The sequence below is a fragment of the Heterodontus francisci genome, chromosome 4 (assembly GCF_036365525.1).
Source record: "Heterodontus francisci isolate sHetFra1 chromosome 4, sHetFra1.hap1, whole genome shotgun sequence".
Lineage (NCBI taxonomy): Eukaryota > Metazoa > Chordata > Chondrichthyes > Heterodontiformes > Heterodontidae > Heterodontus > Heterodontus francisci.
Window position 1 is genome coordinate 66690080 of NC_090374.1, and position 19137 is coordinate 66709216.

General features: G+C 44.2%; 1 protein-coding gene across 7 annotated transcripts in view; it reads right to left on the reverse strand.

Annotated features, from left to right (window-relative positions):
- Positions 1 to 19137, reverse strand: part of mef2cb (myocyte enhancer factor 2cb) — a 314026-nt gene that overhangs the window by 183147 nt on the left and 111742 nt on the right. The window contains exon 1 of one of the 7 annotated variants that reach the window (XM_068029656.1): positions 18091 to 18109. The exons of the other annotated variants lie outside the window; for them this stretch is intronic. The gene's annotated coding sequence lies outside the window, so the exon portion shown is untranslated. Of the gene's footprint in view, positions 1 to 18090; positions 18110 to 19137 lie in introns of those variants that run through there. 7 annotated transcript variants of the gene reach the window in all.

Genomic DNA, 19137 nt, shown 5'->3' on the forward strand with positions numbered 1-19137 from the left:
TAAACCACTCTCCCCTGCCCCCTCTACCTTCACCTCCAACAATAAGTATGAGGAATTCTTGGACCTCTTTATCTCTAAAACTGAGACCATTCATTCAGCTGCCTCTTTTGCTGTCCTTTCCCCTTGCCTATTAAGCCCAACCTTTCCCTCCTGTCCTATCCCAAACCTGCGACTTTTGGATGATACATTAAACCAAGGACTCGTCTGCCTTCCCAGATGAATGTAAAAGATCTCATGTAAATATGTGAAGAAGAGCAGGTGAGTTCGCCCCCGGTATTTTGGGTAACAGATCAGATTCAGGTTTGGTTAATGGAAAGAAAACAAACAGTGGAAATAAATTTGCGGGTTGGCAATTTGAAACTAGTGGGGTGCCGTGAGGATCAGGGCTTAGATTTAGATGAAGGGGCCGGGGATAATGTATCCAAGCTTGCTGATGATACAAAGCTAGGTGGGAAAGTAAGCTGTGAGGAGGACACAAAGAGGCTGCAATGGGAATAAGACAGTTTTTAAAATATTCTTTCATGGGATGTGGGCGTTGTTGGCAAGACCAACATTTGTTCCCCATCCCTAATTGCCCTTGAACTGGGTGGCTTGCTAGGCCATTTCAGAGGGCAGTTAACAGTCAACCACATTGCTGTGGGTCTGGAGTCACATGTAGGCCAGACCAGGTAAGGACAGCAGATTTCCTTCCCTAAAGGACATTAGTGAACCAGATGGGTTTTTACAACAATCGATGATAGTTTCATGGCACCATTACTGAGACTAGCTTTCAATTCCAGATTTTTTAAATTAATTGAATATAAATTCTACCAAATCCACAGTGGGATTTAAACTCGTTTCCTCAGGGCATTAGCCTGCGCTTCTGGATTGGCTGCATTTGCTGACAACACAACTAGTAGGTGACGCAGTGCAGGCACATGCACAAATGGAGCCTCATCGACTGAATCATCGCTGTCTGCAACGTCTCAGGCAGCTGCCAGTAATAAAAATGCTGCTGCTCAATTTGTCACAAAAAACAAATTAAACCCAAACCCCCTCAATCACTGCGATCGGCGCCTCCACCCCACCCCCAACAGTATCCCACTCGCTGCTGCCATTGCACTTCTCTTCATTGCTCCCTCCCGCTCCCATCTGCTCGCCGCTCACTCCCGGCCTTGCAGCTGCCTCCCCTCAGCCACATGCTTCCCACCTCATTGCTTCCCCCCCTCAGCCACTCGCTCCCCACCTCGCTAGTTCCCTCCCTCGGCCGCTCACTTCCCGTCTCACAGGGTCCCCAACCTCGGCCGCCAACTCCCCACCTCGCTGCTTCCCCAACCCCCAGCCGCTTGCTGACAGCCTCACCGCATCCCTGCTCTCCGCGGCTCGCTCCCCATGTTGCCCTGTCACCTCTCTGCTGCTCGTTCCCATCCGCTTCTCCAGGCGGCGAGGTGGGGAGCAATTGGCTGAGGGGGGGCAGCGACGAGCAAGTGGTGGAAGCATTGAGGCAGGGGGCGAGGGACAGGGTGAGGGGAAGCGGTGAGGCTGGGAGGGAATGGCCAAGAGGTTGGTGGGGGGAGGAAATGACGAGGCCGGGAGCACACGGCCGGTGGGGGGAAGGTGGTGAGGCTGGGAGCGAGCAGTCGAGGAGTGGGGGGCGGGGGTGAGCAGGGGAGGCTGGGCCGGGAGCGACCAGCCGGGAGGGGGTGGGAAGCAGGGAGCGAGCAGCCGGGGGGAAGCAGCAAGGCTGGGAGGGAGCGGCCAAGGGGTGGCGCAACGCTTGGATGTCATTATGTCTGCCGTCATAGCGTGGCGATGTCGGTGTGCGCATGCACAGATTCATACTGGCAATCTGGCAAATGTTCAGACTCACTGATGACATTGGCAATCGCTCTGCACATGCACTGCGTTGTCAGGAAACACTCCCTTCTAGATTACTAGCTCAATGACATTACCATTATGCCACCGCCTCCCCATGTGAGTAGGAAAGAAGAAGGAGGCAGATGGAGAATAATGTGGGGAAATGTGAAATTATCCACTTTGCTATCAAAGACTGAAAAGCAAAATATTTTTGAAAAGATGAGGAACTAATAAATATTGGTATTCAGCCGGTGTTCTTGTATACGAATCATATAAAAGTTAACACACAGGTACAGCAAGCAATTAGGAAGGCAAATGCTATGTTAGCTTTAATTGCAACGTGTGTTGAAGTATAAAAGTAAGTCCTGCCGCAATTATAGAGAGCTTTGGTGAGACCCTACCTGGAGAACTCTGTACAGTTTTGGTTTCCTTATGTAAAATAACCTTAGAGACGGTGCAACAAACGTTCACTTGATTGATGCCTGGAAGGAGAGTGTTGTCTTATAAGGAGAAATTAGTGGAATGGGCCTATATTCACCTGAGTTTGGAACAATGAGAGGTGGTCTAATTGAAACATATAACAATGACAACTTTCTCACCAAGATATTTTCACTGCTTTCCTCCCTCTGCCCCTTCACTGAACAACTTCACATCCTCAGTGATTTTAACCTCAATCTCAACTTATCATGCTCTCTCTCCTCTGAGTTCACTGGGTCCTGTCCTTCCATAATCTCTCACTCTATATAAACTCCCCATTCCATATTCATGGCCATCTCCTTGAACTTGTCATTTAATGTGATCTCGCCATTCCCCTTGTGCCAATCACATCAGACCACCTCTGATTACTTACTTGTATCACTCGTCATCCCTTTTCCTCCTCTCAACCCTCCTTCCTTCTGGGTCCGCCCCTGGAAAAAAAACTCTCTCCCAACTAACTTACAAGTGCACTTTCAAAATCCCAACTGTCTAGCCTTTGGTCCTCTACTTACCTTGACATTCCTGCAGCTATCGATTTGCTCAACCACAGCCTCACCTCCACCTTTGATGCCCTAGTCCCCATTAAAACCATTACACTCTTCTCTCACCCTGGTCATTAATTCAGTACGGCCCTCATCTCCATCCCTTAAGTCTAAGAGACACAGATACGAATGATATAGCGGACAACTGGTTTAGCCATTGACCACTAGATCTGGCTGAACTGCACAAAGCACTATTGGGCCCTGCTCTTGTCTGTCAAAGCTGCTCAATAATCCAGGATCTTCCTGGAATGCAAAGATAACACATGGCTTTTTTCTCTGCTGCATCCATCTTCTTAAACCCCTCTCCTGTGTCTCCTCCACCCTCACCTCCAACAAATGCAAGGAGCTCACAGACTTTGTCACTTGGATTGAGACCATCCTCTGCTACTTCCCTCCCATCCCCTTGTTCATCGGGCCAAACTTCCTCTCAGGTTCCTCCCTGCCCTGGCTCTGAATTTGCATCTTTCACTAGTTTCTCTCCTACCTCCCCTCATGCCCTCTCCAAACTCACCTTGTCTATGAGACTAACCTCCTGCTTTGTTGACCCTATTCCCTGTAAACTGTTGACCATCCAATTTCCTTTCCTGGCCATCATGTAAGCTCGTTAATGATTCACTCTCCTCAGGTACTGTCCCCCTTTCCTTCAAATCTGCTGTCATCACACCCTCCTCAAAAAAAAACGTGACCCCTCCAACCTTGCAAACTACCACTCCATCTTCAACCTCCCCTTTCTCTCCAAAGTCTTTAAATGTTGTCTCCCAAATCCGTGCCCATCTCTCCTGGAACTCCATATTTGAATCCCTCCAAGCAGGTTTTCGTCCCTGGCACAGTATTGAAATGGCTCTTATGAAAGCCATAAATGTGATTGTGACAGTGATGAACTAACCTTCCTCATCCTTCTCAACCCATCTGCAACCTTTGATGTGGATGACTAAACCATCCTCCTCCAATGCCTCTCCACCATCGTCCAGCTAGGTGGGACTCCATCCCTCATCTGCCAACTGACTGAGGCTGAACCAGACTGTTCGTAACCGTGGTGTTGTATTTGACCCTGAGACCATTTTCCAATCACATAGCCATGCCATCACTAAGACCACTTATTTTCACCTCCGCAACATCTTCTGCCCCCACTCTGCCTCTGTTCATCTGCTCCTGAAATCCTCAACCATGCCGTTGTTAAGTCAAGACTCCTGGCTACTTGCACCAAGTCCCATTCACCCATCACCCCTGTGCTTGTTGATGTACATTGGCTCCCGGTTAAGCAACACCTCAATTTTAAAATTCTCATCCTTGTTTTCAAATTGGCCTCACCCCTCCCGATCTCTTTAGCCTCCTCCAGCATTGCAACCCTCCGATATACATGAGCTCTTCCAATGCTGGCCTCTTGCACGTTCCCAACCTTAATCACTCCACCAATGCCAGCCATGCTTTCAGCTGCTGAGGACCTAAGGTTTCGAATTCCCTCCCTATACCTCTCCATCTCTCTACCTTTCTTTCCTCTTTTAATATGCTCCTTAAAACCTATCTCTTTGACTTAGTTCTTTGTCAACTGCCCTAATTTCTCCTTATATGTCTCTGTTTCAAATGTTGTTTGATAATACTCCTGTGAAGTGCATTGGAACATTTTATTATGTTAAAGGCATTATATAAATGCAAGTTGTTGTTGTAGTGAGCTTGACAGCGTAGATCCTTCGAGGCTGTTTCCCCTGGCTGGAGGGTATAGAACTGGGGTCACAGTCGCAGGATAAGGGGTTGGCCTTTTAGGACTGAGATGAGGATAAATTTCTTCATTCACAGAGTTGTGTGTATATCTTTGGAACTCTCTACCCCAGAGGGCAGTAGGTGCTCACTTGTTGAGTGTATTCAAGATTGAGAATGATAGATGTTTGGGCACTAAGAGAATCAAGTGATATGTGATTTGGGCAGGAAAGTGCAGGGCAGCAGAAGATCAGCCATGATTATGAACGGTGCAGCAGGCTCCAGGGGCCATATGGCCTACTCCTGTTCCTATTTCCTATGTTCCTATGTGTCCTGGCCAATATTTATCCCTCAACCACCATCTTCAAAACAAATTATCTGGCCATTTATCGCATTGCTGTTTGGGGGGCGCTATTGTGTGCAAATTGGCTCCTGTGTTATCTAAATTACAACAGACTAGACTTCAAAAGTACTTCATTGGCTGGGAAGCACTTTGGCCCATCCTGAAGTTGTAAAAGGCACTATATAAATACAAGTTTTGATTGTTTCACTCTAGCTCCCTGCTTGCCCTCCTTGAGCTCTTCTTGTCCATGAAACCCACCTCCTGCTCCAATGACCCCATTCTCACTAAACTGTTGACAACCAACTTTCCTTCTGGCCATCACAGTTCCTTTTCCTCAGGTACTGTCCCACTCCCTTTCAAAACTGCAGTCATCAACCTCTCCTCAAAAATTCCACCATCAAACTCTCTGACCTTATAAACTACAACCCCATCTTCAACCTTTCTTTTCCCTCCAAAGTTCTTGAATGTGTTGTCACCTCTCATATCCATACCCATCTTTCATGCAACTCCATGTTTGAATTTATCCAAACATGTTTCTATCCCTGACACAGCAATGGAACGATCTGATCAAAAATAACAAATGACAAATTCTCTGTGACTGTGACCATGGTGTATCATCTAATTGTTTTTGTTGCTGCTGGGGGAGGATGTCATTGCAGACATCAAAGACCAACATATTTGAGTGAGTTTTCTGTTAGTGCCACAAATGCACGTTTAATTTAAACAAAAAGATGTTTGTTGTTTAATTTGTTCAATACTATCTTTTTAAGTTGGGTGCAATGATGCATATCTGTGTGATACCCATATTATCGATTATGTTGGCATTTGCAAATTGCAGAATATAAGTAACGGAAAAAGGAATACAGGAAAATAATTCACAGTGTAACCCATAGGCCACATGTTTAATTATTTCCCAATATTTCATTCCTCCCAGCTACTAATCCTTAAGAGACCACAAACCCATGATGGAATAAAATGGGTCAGGTTTTTCTTCCATCCACTTCTCCTCCCTGCGCTGAGGGCAGGATGGAGAAGATGACATTAGTAAACCAGATATCACGTCAGTTCCACCTACTTTCATGATGCAGGCATATATGCATTTCACTGGTGGAAGTGGGGCCCAAAATGTTAAGGGTAATCAATCATGGAGTGACTGAATGCAGTTAGAAAAGCAGCTGCTGCGCAGTGAATACTTTTTATTCAAAACTGATGAATTTTAGGCAGAAGGGCCAATGCCTTCATGGAGCAACAAGATGACACCACCTCCCTCCCCCATCCCTGTTATACTGTTGTATTATCCAAAATGACTTAGGAACTACATTGTTCAAGCATATGTTTATATATATCTGCACAATGCCACATCACTCACTGCTGCACTACACCTGTGTACCAAATACACATTGTATCATTCCACCACACATGGAGAGATGTGAAAAAATATACACAATGCAAGCTCCAGTATCTGTGTCTAAAGTGTGATTATTTAAGAAGCTCTGGGAACCACAGGACATAATATAGCGGCAGCAAGGCGTTTGTCAGTAGAACCCAAACCCGATGAGCGATGTAAATGCTGAATTTCATTGGCAGTAATTCAGGTTGTTTATCACAAAGAAATAAACTTCACAAATTGCACAAAAAACAAGATAGCTGCCACCACAGCAATGGACACACAGTTCCAACCGATGATGAATTGGGAGGCCAATGGCATCTTGGATGCATTTGAAAGGTTGAAGTAAAATTGCAAATTGACATTCAATAGTTTTCTGAAAGTCACTAGTGAAGAGGAAAAGGCCAGCTACATCCTTTTGTGGATAGAGGAGAAAGAATTAGATTTTTACAATAGCTGGGCATGAATGAGGACAAGGTTTTTGAGAAATTCAGCACACATCTTCAGCCAAAGTCAAACCATAGGATCCACCATTATGAATTTCAGAGCCTGAGACAGGAACCAGGTGGGCCTATTGATAATTTCTTGACGAATTTGAGAAACATAGCCAGCAAGTGTAACTTCAAGGACACGGATGATAGGCTGGTAGATCAGCTCATTTGGGGCTCTATACACCCTGATATACAAAAAGATACAAAAAGGACAATATTGCAGCCTGTAGACACTGCCAGAGCAGATGAGCATATGAAGACGCTGATATCCGAACAGTTAGCCTTCAGTTAAGGGAAAGGAAGCAGGGTTGATGCAGTGAAACAGCAACAAAGGAATGCACACCAGAGAGAGAAAAAGATGTGCAAGAGATGTGGACGACTACATGAGCTCACAATCAGAAAGAAATGCCTTGCATACAGTGAAAATTTGGAAGGGAATGATTACTCAAAGAAAGATGCTCTGAAACCGAGCAACGTCATGCTGATGGCATACAGTGGAACTGAGATTCAACAGATGGGAACGAACCAAATCAAAGGGATACACAAAGGAAAAGACATTAACTGTATATTCTATGTCACTAAAACAGATGGTCCAGCTATCCTGGGGTTGAGAAATTGTGAGGAACTGCAGCTAATCTTGGTAAACCATGAGATGAAGGAGGCATCAATGAAGTTTGAAGGTAGCACACCCATTGAAAAGCGCCCTCCAATCAGAAGCAAGGAAGATCTGGTCCAAATGTATCTAGAGTGTTTTGATGAGATGGTTGGATGCTTTGAAGATTTTGAGTATCACATTCCCATTGACCCAGAGAAGTGATTCATCCCCCACATAAAGTACCAAGAGCTCAAAGGAAAGCTTGAAAGAAAACTCAAAGAAATGGAAGAAAATAATGTGATTGCCAGAGTCACAGAGCCTACAGATTGGGTAAATTCCACTGTCGTGAGAGAGAAGCCAAATGGATGGCTACAACCTTTCCTGGATCCCAAAGATCTTAATCAAGCAATAAAGAGGAATCACTACCCTACTCCAACACTGTACGAGATCATGCCAGCACTGGCAGGAGCAAAAGTTTTCAGTAAGCTTGATGCTAGAAACAGCTACTGGAATGTGAAACTTGACGAGGAATCTGTGCTGTTGACAACATTCAACACAGCCTTTGGACGTACAATTCCTGCGTCTACCTTTTGGCCTTAAAGTGAGGCAGGATGTGTTTCAGCAGAAAATAGACAAGACATACAGGGGATGCAAAGGAACAATTGGCATAGCTAATGATATTCAGATCTATGGTGTAGATGAGAAAGACCATAACTATCAGCTACATGAACATGAAGCGTGGAAAGAACCAGAAAAGCTGGGATCAAGTTAAATGCAGTCAAATGCGTTGTAAAGGTGACAGAATGCCAGTTCTTTGGAATGGTGTACACACCTGATGAAGTCAAGATGAGTCCTGAAAAAGTCACAGCTATCTCTCAGATGGAAGCTCTGAGAGACAAGAAAGAGCTGAGAAGTTTTCTTGGCTTGATCTAGTACTTGAGCGCTTTCATATCTCACATGTCAGAGAATACAGCAAACCTACGAGAGCTGATGAGAGATGTTGAGTACCAGTGGTCAGAGTCACATGAGAAGAGTTTGAGTAAACCGAAAGAAGTAATATGCAAGGAGATAAGTTTGTCATACTGCAACAGAGCGAAACCTGTCAGTCTGCAAGTAGCTGTCTCTATGAAAGGACTGGGAGCAGCCCTCATACAAGAAGGAAAACCAATAGCATTCACATCTAAAGCTCTAACATCAGCGGAGACCAGATATGCCAACGTAGAAAGAGAGCTTTTGGCAGTGGTGTACGGATGTGAGAAATTTCATACATATTGATATGGGAGAAGATTCAAAGTGGAGTGCAATCATTGCCCACTGGAGAAAATCTACAAGAAAACTTGTGTTGAGCACCAGCAAGACTACAACCATTTGTTAAGGTTACTCTTGAGGCTTCAGAGTTACGATCCCACTCTGAAATATAAGCAAGGAAGATAAATGGTGCTAGCAGATACTCTGTCGCCACATGAGAAACACGAGATAAAAGATCTAGAGATAAGGATACATCACCTCGTGAACATGATGCCACCGAAATTGAGTCAAATCAGGGATGAGACCAGTAAAGATGAAGAGTTACATATGCTTTCTCTGCAAGTGATTCAGGGATGGCCAGAAAAGATGCAACAAACACAACCAGTAATACAACAGTATTGGTCTATCAGAGATCACATCTCACTAGAAGACATTGTGCTGCTGGCCGGATCCAGAATCATTGTACCCAAAATGATGCAGAAAGAACTTCTCCAGAAGATACATGAAGGCCACATGGGAATGGAGAAGTGTAAGCTTATAGCCAGATCAATTGTGTACTGAAATAAAAACAAGAAATGCTGGAAATACTCAGCAGGTTTGGCAGCATCTGTGGAGAAAGAAGCAGAGTTAACGTTTCAGGTCAGTGCCCCTTCATCAGAACTGACAAATATTAGAAATGTAAAAGGTTTTAAGCAAGTAAACCGGGGGTGGGGCAAGAGATAACAAAGGAGAAGGTGGTGATAGGACAGGGTCACAGAGAATAACTGACCAGAAGGTCATGGAACAAAGGCAAAGGGTATGTTAATGGTGTGCTGAAAGACAAAGCGTTAATACAGAGAGGGTGTGAATTGACTGTAATCACACCATTGACGCTTTGTCTTTCAGCACACCATTAGCATAACCATTTGCCTCTGTTTCATGACCTTCTGGTCAGTCCTATCAACACCTTCTCCATTGTTATCCCTTGCCCCCACCCCCGCTTTACTTGCTTAAAACCTTTTACAGTTCTAATATTTGTCAATTCTGATGAAGGGTCACTGACCTGAAATGTTAACTCTGCTTCTCTCTCCACAGATGCTGCCAGAACTGCAGAGTATTTCCAGCATTTCTTGTTTGTATTTCAGATTTCCAGCATCTGCAGTATTTTGCTTTTATTCAACTGCGTATTGGATAGGCATCTACAAAGGTATTGAAAAAATGGTATCTACATGCAATGTATGCCAGAAGTATAGAAATACACAGCCAAGAGAGGAGATGATGGCTAGTGAGGTACCACCCAGACCATGGCATACTGTGGGAGCTGGCTTATTCAGGCACAACCAAGAATAATATCTTACAGTAGCAGACTATTACTTAAAGTTCCCATTCATCAGAAAGATAAAAGATTTGACAGCTACAACAATCACAACAGCAGTACGAGGCCTGTTTACTGAGCAAGGGATTCGAGAAAGTGTAATATGTGATAAATGGAACCCAATTCACTTCTAGAGAGTTTAAAGAGTTTGCTGATAAGTATGGATCCAACATCATACCCTCATCACCACATTACTCAAGGGGATAAGGTTGTACAGAAAGACACATCCAGACGGTCAAAAGGACCCTCATAAAATGCCGAGAGGCAAAGGAAGACCCAAACCTCGCCTTATTGTCACTCCGAGATACACCTCGCAAGGGCAACATGAAATGGCCTGCAGAGCTAGTGAACGGCATAAAATACAAGACATCTCTACCAAGCAAGATGCATCCTCCAAATGACCATGAGGAAGGAAGATGACAAATCACTGATACACAAGCAGAAGGAAGTCAGCACTTCAGCAAACATGTCAAATCATGCCCGAGTTGTTGAGAGGAAAATTTTGCATGTACAAGATACAATGCTGAAAACCTGGAACCCAGCAAAAGTTGCTGCTGCAGCTGAGACTCCAAGATCCTACATCATCAAGACTGAAACCAGTAATCAGATGAGAAAGCACAATTCGAACAACATCAGAACTGGCAGAGCAGAGAAGGTCATCAGCAGCATCACCAACAAGTGACACAACATCAGCAACATCACCAACAAGCGACAAAACTTCAGCAACATCAAAAACAACTTCTAAAGCACCAGGAGCAACACATACAACACCGCCAGTACAGCATGCCAACTCATTGTAGAGAGGGATGACGACAACCAAATCCAAGAGATAGATCTTAACACCAGAAAGATATTGTGAATACTGCTTTAAAAGAAAATGAGCCATAAGCCATGAGTTTTAAAGTGTGCAGAATTACAAGTTTAATTGTAAATGTTGCTTGTAAATTTCCTTTAATTAGGCAACACAAAAGAAAAAAATTGTTTCGACAAGTTATGTTAATAGGAAAAGGCATTGCAATTCTTTTTTAAAGAAAGAGGGATGTTACATTGTTGTATTATCCAAAATGACTTAGGAACTACATTGTCCCAGCATATATATATGTATATCTCCACAGTACCACATCACTCACTGCTGCAGTACAATCTGTACCAAACACACGTTGTATCATCCACTTCACATGGAGAGATGCGAAAAAGTATACTCAATGCAAGCTCCAGTATCTGTGTCTAAAGCGTGATTGTTTAAGAAGCTCTGGGAAGCACAAGACCTCGCACCGCCACCCCACACACCCACCCCCCCAACACTCCCCCACTATCCCACCCCCACTCCCACCGCTGGGGCATTGTAAATGATGTGGTCAACTGCCCCATTTATGCAAATTGCCCACTGACAGTATTTGGGATGAGGTCAAAGCTGGGGCAGGCTGCTGGCTGGAAATCCTGTCCTGCCACACTTTGACAATGGAGTTGGCCTCCAGGAGGTTCAGATCATCTGTGCCTTAGACGATATATTGCTAAGCTACAAACTCCCATCACTGTACTCTGTCAGTTAGGATTTCATTATGTGCAGTCTAGGGAAAAATATTACACAGTTTCTTAACATCAGAATGGAAAAATATACAGTATATAAAGATCCATTAGTACTGATCATCAACAGTCAAATAGTTCCTCTATCTATACTGCCAGCCACACTCACAATGTGGGGAACAGTAAGTGCTGCCACTAGCACTGAAAGCAACCAATTGAAGTGCTGTGGTCTCAAAACAGCTTCTCTTCATTCCTAAATTCACAGATACAATAACAACTACTGTGACGCAAGCAAAAGGCTTGTTTACTTTGTAGGATTCTGCCATACTGCAAGAAGTCAAATCAGCATAAAGTCATAAAGACACTCTCTTCTGCTTTTACTGGAACAGTTTTTTGTTGAAACCACAGCACCAACCAACAGATGGTACAATAATATACCATGTTTAATAGTAACTTGTAACAAAAAGACAATTCTTTAAGTTTAGGATAGTCAATATGTTATACAGTTATGCTTCAGGTCTGTGCTATTAAGATGAGGGCATGCATGAGGGTAAGGCCATAGCTCTGTAATGCTGCACCACACTGCATTGAGAGCCTATTAAGCCTACGCCATTACTGTGCTCCTTTTATTTTCCACAGGAAAAGGTATCTATTTAGGTCAGTAATATATTTTGGCACGAGCTTAATATTAAAGTTGACAAGTATTCAAACATTAAATTCCAGATCTTATACACGTTGTTCACAGAAGCAAGTAAAGACGTGCTGAGTATCTTCCTCTTAAGGGTTATTGACATTGCACAATGCAATCTCTCAATCAGGAAAGAGCAAGGAAAATCATATAAAACTACAGTAGCATTACTAAACTATTCCACAATAATCAAATTGCAGATTCCTTGACCGAAGTACATGCACCTATCAGTCTAACTGGTTAGTAAATCATTTACAAATATTATTCCCTTTAAGATTGCAGTACAAACAAAATTAAGAAAAAGTTCTGTACATAGAACAAAAACATATTTAATTGCATATATAAATAACAAGTAATCCGATTTTGTAAATATTTTTGATTGTAAGACTTTAACTAAGGAAAGCCAGCATGGATTTCTTAAGGGAAAATGATGTTTAACTAACTTACTGGAGTTTTTGGAGGAGCTAACAGAGAATGTTGATGAGGGCAATGCTGTTGATGTGGTGTACATGGACTTTCAAAAGGCGTTTGATACAGTGCCACACAACAGACTTGTGAGTAAACCTGTAGCTCATGGAATAAAAGGGACGGTAGCAACATGGATACAGAATTGGCTGAGTAACAGGAAACAAAGAGTAGCGGTTAATGGCTGTTTTTCGGGCTAGAGGAAGGTTTGTAGTGGAGTTCCTCAGGGATCAGTGTTGGGATCCTTGCTTTTCCTGATATATATTGATGATCTAGACCTTGGTGTACAGGGCACAATTTCAAAGTTTGCAGATGATACGAAACTTGGAAGCATTGTGAACTGTGAGGAGGATAGTGTCGAACTTCAAAAGGACATAACCAAGTTGGTGGAATGGGCAGACAGGTGGCAGATGAAGTTCAATGCAGAGAAATGTGAAGTGATTCATTTTGATAGAAAGAACATGGAAAGACAATATAGAATAAAGGGTACAATTCTAAAGGTGGTGCAGGGGCAAAGGGACCTAGGTTTATATGTGCATAAGTCATTGAAGGTGGCAGGACAGGTTGAGAGAGTGGTTAAAAAAGCATACAGTACCCTGGGCTTTATTAATAGGGGAAAGATGTGAGGGCATTTGAGAGAGTACAGAAAAGATTCACGAGAATGGTTCCAGGGATGAGGAATTTCAGTTATGAAGATAGATTGGAGAAGTTAGCACTGTTTTCCTTGGAGAAGAGAAGGCCGAGAGGTGATTTGATAGAGGTATTCAAAATCATGAGGGGTCTGGACAGAGTAGATAGAGAGAAAGTGTTCCCACTCGTGAAAGGATCGAGAACAAGAGGGCACAGATTTAAAGTATTTTGTAAGAGAAGCAAAAGTGACATGAGGAAAAACTTTTTCACGTAGCAAGTGGTTAAGGTTTGGAATGCACTGCCTGAGAGTGTGGTGGAGACAGGTTCAATTGAAGGGAATTAGACACTTATATGAAAAGGAAGAATGTGCGGGGTTATGGGGAGAAAGCAGGGGAATGAAACTGAGGGAATTGCTCTTTCAGAGAGCCAGTGCAGACACGATGGGCCGTATGGCCTCCTTCTGCAATGTAATGATTCTGTGATTTAATCTTTGCTTTTCTCACCTATATTTTTCACAGAAGGGTATTTTGAGAAGGGGCTAACTGTTTGTAATGTGGAAAAAATTGTGCTCAGCACACAGACACAGCTTATTGGCACAAGCTGGGAATTAAAAATCTGGTACCATAGCTGAAAGAAAAAGGGAACTTAGTTTTGGCGGGCTCAGCATCACTGTATGGTTTGGCACAGAGGAGTTGCTGGAGGAAGAGTGATTTGACTGTGAATTAGGAAGAAGGCCCTTCGGCAGCTGCTGAATATCTCTTGCTCTCTCCCCCTCTCTCTCAATCTCTTTCGCCCCCCATAGCATTGCAAAGGCCTGACAGAATGGCAGGAAACACGCAGAGAGTGGTCGAGGAAGGATGTGATGTCAGCAACCACTAACAATAAAAGGTGTAAAGGTGCTTCCTTCCTTAAACTGTTCCAGAAGTGCAAAATGGGAACCAAAACTCTCCACTTCCTTCTCATAGCAGAAACCGTCTGAATCTGTTTTACTGCAGTACCGCACACAAACAGTCCTTCTGACAAAGTCACTGAGGGGACCGCAAATGAGTAAATTTCCAAAGGAGTCAATAACATACAGAAAAGAATTTTAATTCACATGAAATACTACAACTACTGCCCAGTATTAAGCAATTGAATGATAATCCAAATTTTCCTTTTTTATTTGTGATTTTTTTCCCCATTAGAATATATACTTACAAAGCACAGTAAGGGAAAAAACTGTCATCCATTTACTGACTGAGTAGGTTATCCTATTTTTCAAATCTGTCATACCAGCTATTGTAAAGCAGTATTCCCTGTACAATATTAAAAATATAAGTTTTTATTCACTATCATATTGAACCATTTTTATATGTACTTTACTGCCAAAATGCGGATCAGTAATTTATCAGGATTGCTACTTTTTTAAATGAAGCTTTTAAATACATCACATTTTATAATTTTAATCAGATTAATTCTATAAGCCAATAAAAATAATGTCCAAGAGCACAGTAGCCTTCTAGAGCTTGTCACTTTTATGATCTGTTTATATGTCAACAGTATTTAAATTCTGATGCATTTCAAAGTAATCGCAAAACAAATATTGAATTAAACAGAAACATAACCAAGCCCTCGTAAGAGCTTAACCCTCACAAAAATAGTGTATTCGTTTTGGAATAAATTGTACAATTTAGTCTAACCAAGTACTGAAAATAATGGTTTGGATTTTGCATTGAGAATACTAAATACAACACCTTATATTTATATAGCACCTTTAATGTAATAAAACATTCCAAGGTGCTTCACAGGAGCATTATAAAACAAAATATGACACCAAGCCACATAAGGAGATATTAGGTCAGATGACCAAAAGTTTGGTCAAAGAGGTAGGTTCTAAACAGGAGGAGGCAGGCTACGAGGTGTTGATGGTGGCGTCAGTTGACGAAAACGTGGGTCCTGGCGCCACCTTTAAAGCACTGCCAGCACTGCTTGTACTGTTGCCCTCCAGCACTGCAACCCCGCTTGTACTTCTGCCTTTCACTGATGCAATGATTCTGGAGTGTTGCTGGACACCCCCCTCCCCACTGCTACTGTTACTGCTGGACCATCCCCCCACCCAACTTCTGTTGACTGCTGCCCCTTCCCCCCACCACTGCTGCTCTAACTGCTGGATTCCCCACCCCCCACCCCCGACTCTGATCCAATGCTGCTGTTACTGTGGGACTCTCCCATCCCACTGTTGTTGTCACTGCTGGAGACCCTCCCCCATTGCTAGTGTTACTGCTGACCTCCACCCACCCACACACCAGCCCCCACACACCCCCACCCCCACCCACCCCGCCCCTGCACCAGGTCTGAGAATCCAACAGACGGACCAGGAGCCAACTGGAACCACGTCTGAGGCAAGACACTGGGTGGCCCCACAGTTTAGCGATGTCTCCCTGGAGATTCTCCTCCAGGTTGAAAGAAAAAGGCAGAAGGTCCTCTTCAAAAGGGATGGCAAAAAGAGACCCTCCAGCCTGAACAAGCAAGTCTGGATGAAAATAGCACAGGAGGTCAGCAGCTGTGGGGTCACCCACCCAGAACTGGATCCAATGCCACAAGAGGATCAATGACATCCTTCACTCTGCCAAGGTGAGTCCTACATACCCATTTCCTCTTTAGGATTTGCATGTGGCCACACGGGAGGAAACTTACATGGGGGGAAGAGTGACAACCAGAAGTTGGCAAGGGGGTGAGGCATCAGCACATCCTTTCAGATGCACGGCTATATCTCAGCAACAGGCTGCTTTCTTTCAGAGCTCACGCCCCCCCACCCCCCCCCTCCACTGCTTCCTCTGATGACGGATGTGAGGAGGAGCCATTTGGGAGCTCCTATCAGGGGACGAGAGTCTGCCACTAGCATAAGTGTCCTGTTGTTCTTCATGCGAGGTCTAACTGCGTCCCTCTTTCTGCTTGCAGGAGAAATGGGCCCACAACACCAGGGAGACATCACAGACTGATCCCTGATGTGCATGCTCTCTGATGCCAACAGAGGAGGAGGCTTTGGAGGTAGCAGGGGCCCAGGGCAGCCGTGCAATTGTGGATGGTGAGAATAAACTGTCCACAGAAGAGAGTGAGGAGAAATTGTGTTCATGTGTCCTCCATCACACTTCTGGAGATCCACATCACACATGATTGGTATCAGTTGATCTGAACAACCTAACCCACAAATGTTTGTGTTTTCTCATGCAGCTCGTGGCACATCAGAGGCAAGTGCAGCTGCTGCAACAGGGGACCTGTTGTTGACCTCTGAGGAGGAGGAGCAATTAGAGGATGCACTGTCACGTCATTCCTCTACACCCTCCACCAGCGCAGATACTCTCATGTCAGTATGCACTCAGGGTCAAAAGCTGGTAAAAGCACCACACACCCACCGGAGCAGATAATGGAGTTTATGGCAGGTGAGGTTGTAACAGTTGGAGGACTGTGGTAGGTATGGCTCATGCTGAGCCCCAGGCTGAAGACGAGCCTCTGATGTGGCAGCACAGAACATGCTGGAGTTGCAGAGAGGGGTAAAGGAACTTCTGGTGGAGCAGCCAAAGGCAATGTGTGACCATGTGCGGATGATGGAGGAGTTCATCCTTGCCATGAGTGCTGCCATGTCTCAGGCATGTGAGCATATGGCTTCCCACATTGACAGGTTGGCAACCCTCCTGGAGAACCAGATCCTACAGATGTGTGCAGACCTGCACACCATCGCCTCGGCCATGAGCTCAATGCAGCAATGACAAGGCAAGAGAGGGATGAGGTGCCTTGAATCTCCATTAGGTCCTCGTCCTTCTCACGTTAGTGGGGTGGTGCAAGTGAGCATTGAAAGGGAGGAGGAGAGGCTGCCATCCACATCTGGGGGTTCCCCCCAGGGTGCTAGGAGTGTGGCCAGCATCTTCTCAGCCCCTCCACCAGTGACCCCAGTTCCAGTAGCCGCGATGACTGAGGAGGGTCCTGCATGTGTGCAGGAACCCCTCAGCCAGCCAGGGCCCTTCATGCTTAAAGCAGCCAGTGGATGCCTGCCTAAGTCATCACAGGCCAAGGGACAGCTCAATCAGCAGCCTGCCTCCACCTCAGCTGCCAGCGCAGGGGTCGCACCGCATAGAAGCACACAAAAGCATATAAAGAAGAGCACCCAGATGCACCTTGGGTTTCACGGGTGTATTAACTTTGGCCTTGTCATTGGTTGCTCCAATTGTGTCAATAAATGGAGGTCAAATAATTCTAATCTAACTGAACTGCAATTTTGCTGTAAACAGGCCGCAGAGATGTTCACTGGATTGCATAACAGTGGAGTAATCCTTTTTGATATAACTGTATGTTAGAGTAACTTTAGTGTTGGGACTTTTTTATAAGTTCTACTTTTTCAAAAGATATTTGTCCTCATGTTAAAGGAGATATTTATGATATGCAACTATTTGCCATTTGTTATCTTTCTGACCTTTAAAGCAATGCCTTAGTACTTGTGGTCTTGGCAAGGCAATATAGTATGGTAGAGTACTGTATCATATCTTTTATCAGACTACTGACTAATTTTCATTGCAAAATGAGAGTGACAACAGAGGGCAATAGAACAAACGAATATTACACACTATCACTGCTTATAATAGGTCATACTTTACAATACTTATCTACTGTAAATATAGTGTCTTTATTACCATATCTCAACCTTGTGTAGGCAGAAAATGCAAAATAATTGCAACTGAATCTTCACGTTTCAAATATCTGCCCACAATTCTTTCATGTATCGTGTACATTAGACTTTTAAGATTTTTTTTAGTAGCTATATTTTAACCACACCTTTATCTTAACAAATGTCACAAATGACATCCTATGTGACTCTGACAAAGGCAAACTATCCCTCTTTGTCCTCCTCGACCTGTCGGCAGTCTTCGACAGAACTGATCGTACCATCCTCCTCCAATGCTCTCCATGGTCGTCAAGCTGTGTGCGACTGCACCCATCTAAAAAAAGGTGGAGAACTGCCATCAATGGCTTCTCTTCTCATTCCCACACAGTTACCTCTGGTGTCCTTCAAGGATCTATCCTAGACCCCCTCCTAATTTCCATATATATGCTGCCCCGCAGGTGGTCATCTGAAAACACTTCATATTCCATGTGTACGCTGATGACACCCAGTGCGACCTTACCACTGCCTCTCTCAACCCCGATATTGTCTCTAAATTGTCAGACTGCTTGCATTTAGTACTGGATGAGCAGAAATTTCCTCCAATTAATTATTGGGAAGACTGAAGCCATTGTCTTCAGTCCCGCCACGAACAGCACTCCCTCACCACTGACTCCGTACTCTTTCCCTGGCAACTGGCTGAGGCCGAACCAGACTGTTTGGAACCTTGGTGTAAACCATATATCTGTGGTGTCACTAACACTGCCTATTTCTGCCTCTGTAACATCACTCAACTCCATCCCTGTCTCAGCTCATCTGCTGCTGAAACGCTCATTTATGCCTTTGTTACCACCAGATTTGACTATTCTAACTCACTCCTGGCTGACCAGCCACCAACATTCAATCCTCCGTAAACTTGGAGTCATTCAGAACTCTACTGACCATGTCCTAACTCACACGATATCCCATTCACCCATTGCCACTCTGCTTGGTGACCTACACTGGTTCCCGGTTAAGCAATAACTTGATTGTAAAATTCTCATCCTTGTTTCAAATCCCTCCATAGCCTGGCCCCTCCCTATCTTTTTGTTATTCTTTCATGGGAAGTGGGCATCGCTGGCTAGGCCAGCATTTATTGCCCATTCCTTATTGCCCTTGAGAAAGTGGTGGGAATCTCCTCTAACCCTACAGCATTGCCCTCATCAACCATCTCTGTTACC